Raw genomic sequence first — 2,500 nt, 5'->3', positions numbered from 1 at the left:
GTTGCGCCCTAACCTAACCCACGTTGCGCCCTAACCTAACCCACGTTGCGCCCTAACCTAACCCACGTTGCGCCCTAACCTAACCCAAGTTGCGCCCTAACCTAACCCACGTTGCGCCCTAACCTAACCCACGTTGCGCCCTAACCTAACCCACGTTGCGCCCTAACCTAACCCACGTTGCGCCCTAACCTAACCCACGTTGCGCCCTAACCTAACCCACGTTGCGCCCTAACCTAACCCACGTTGCGCCCTAACCTAACCCACGTTGCGCCTTAACCTAACCCACGTTGCGCCTTAACCTAACCCACGTTGCGCCTTAACCTAACCCACGTTGCGCCTTAACCTAACCCACGTTGCGCCTTAACCTAACCCACGTTGCGCCTTAACCTAACCCACGTTGCGCCTTAACCTAACCCACGTTGCGCCTTAACCTAACCCACGTTGCGCCTTAACCTAACCCACGTTGCGCCTTAACCTAACCCACGTTGCGCCTTAACCTAACCCACGTTGCGCCTTAACCTAACCCACGTTGCGCCTTAACCTAACCCACGTTGCGCCTTAACCTAACCCACGTTGCGCCTTAACCTAACCCACGTTGCGCCTTAACCTAACCCACGTTGCGCCTTAACCTAACCCACGTTGCGCCTTAACCTAACCCAAGTTGCGCCTTAACCTAACCCAAGTTGCGCCTTAACCTAACCCAAGTTGCGCCTTAACCTAACCCAAGTTGCGCCTTAACCTAACCCAAGTTGCGCCTTAACCTAACCCAAGTTGCGCCTTAACCTAACCCAAGTTGCGCCTTAACCTAACCCACGTTGCGCCTTAACCTAACCCACGTTGCGCCCTAACCTAACCCACGTTGCGCCTTAACCTGCCCTGTAATTGTTAGTTATATGAATCTAGGAATTCGTGTAGCGTTGCCTAATTGCAACCATCTCAACATAGTTCACTTCGCGCACACTGTGGTGTTCTGCGTATTGATTCATTTTACGGTGCGTACCCTCACATCTTGCGAGTGTTGCTTACTTTCCACATGGTCCCGCTATCCACTGTATTGTGTACTGCAATAGGACGTATATCGCCCCCGCCCCCCCCCCCCCCTCCCCTCCTGTCACCTCTAGCTCGTCGGTCAGGAGTTCGCGTGTTGAATGCGCTTCGCAGCTGTGCAATGGCATTCGCATACGTACGCTGGCCACCTTCCACGTGTTCTTTCGTGCACACGTCGCAGCGTGTATGTATGCTGATGGAGTGCGTCGTGACACACAACATCCAGGCATGCAAGACTCGTAGAAGTCGCAAATGTAGATGGATGTCTACGTTTGCTGCCCAAGTTACGCAAATGAACTGGAAATCCGTTGTTGCGCGGTTGTTCGCGCTGGAGGTGAATCGTTGATATCGACGATCGGTACAGGTATTAACCGGTTGCTTCAGCGACACCCGTCATACCCACGAACGTGAGTGGGCATGTGGGTATGAAGCGATACGCGGCGGTGGCTGGGTGGGACCGTCCCCGGCCGGTGAGGGGGGGGCGCCCGGCGTGCTGGCCGCGCGCTGCGTGGGCGCACGCGCGGCAGCCGGCTGGTGGGGGCGCCCAGTGGCAGGCGCGCCGGCTGACGGACGCGGCAGGCGGCGCATCTGCGTGCCGGCGCACCCAGCGCGCGGCGCCGTGCGGCCAAAGTGGGTCCTCCCGGGCCCGGTGCGAAGCGCGGTGGACATCTGCAGTGTGCTGGTCCGATTGAGGACTGTGTGCGTTGAGGATGCGCCGCCGCCCGGCACTCGGCGCCGCGACGCCGTCTGCTGCTCGGTCGCCCCCGCGGTTCTCGCAGGTGGTTTGTATCGCAGCTGTGCGGATGTGTTGGCGCGTGCGCTGTGCTGGGAGAGTTCGCTTTGGCACCCAAGTGGGGCTCTGCCCCTCTGTGGCGCTGGCGTTGGAGCTGCCCGGTCACTGTTTGTGGCCGCGTGTTGTCTCCCGCCGGCAACACCACGACAGCACGCTCCCGGGCCTCTGTCGGCAGCGGCAAGCTCAGTTGGGAGCACGGGTGGTCGCACTGAAAGCGTCTACTCGCCTATCTCCGGGCGATTGCGCCTCTCTCGAACCCGACCAAGTACTTAGGACGGCGCTGCGCGCCGCCGGGACCTGAGAGGGTTTCGAGGTGTATCGTGCAGGGGAGCCCAGCCTCCTCCTGTTTGCAGAATAATTGAGCGGACGCTTGCGTGTTCGCGCGGGCCCCCGGGACACACTCCCGGGCGGCCGGCTGCTCAGCTCTAGCTGACGCAGCTCCCTGGTTGATCCTGCCAGTAGTCATATGCTTGTCTCAAAGATTAAGCCATGCATGTCTCAGTACAAGCCGCATTAAGGTGAAACCGCGAATGGCTCATTAAATCAGTTATGGTTCCTTAGATCGTACCCACGTTACTTGGATAACTGTGGTAATTCTAGAGCTAATACATGCAAACAGAGTCCCGACCAGAGATGGAAGGGACGCTTTTATTAGATCAA

The 2,500-nt window shown here is 58.4% G+C and overlaps 1 non-coding gene across 1 annotated transcript in view; it reads left to right on the top strand.

Annotated features, from left to right (window-relative positions):
* The first annotated feature begins 2,279 nt into the window (after positions 1-2,279).
* LOC126196979 (small subunit ribosomal RNA) overlaps positions 2,280-2,500 on the top strand; it is a 1,909-nt gene continuing 1,688 nt past the window's right edge. Inside the window, exon 1 of the ribosomal RNA XR_007539395.1 lies at positions 2,280-2,500. This exon is cut by the window's right edge and continues 1,688 nt beyond it. This is a non-coding gene — a ribosomal RNA (small subunit ribosomal RNA).

The sequence above is a fragment of the Schistocerca nitens genome, chromosome 7 (assembly GCF_023898315.1).
Source record: "Schistocerca nitens isolate TAMUIC-IGC-003100 chromosome 7, iqSchNite1.1, whole genome shotgun sequence".
In the NCBI taxonomy this organism is placed as follows: domain Eukaryota; kingdom Metazoa; phylum Arthropoda; class Insecta; order Orthoptera; family Acrididae; genus Schistocerca; species Schistocerca nitens.
The sequence above is the reverse complement of the archived record's forward strand: the minus strand, read 5'-3'. Positions and strand labels throughout refer to the sequence as shown.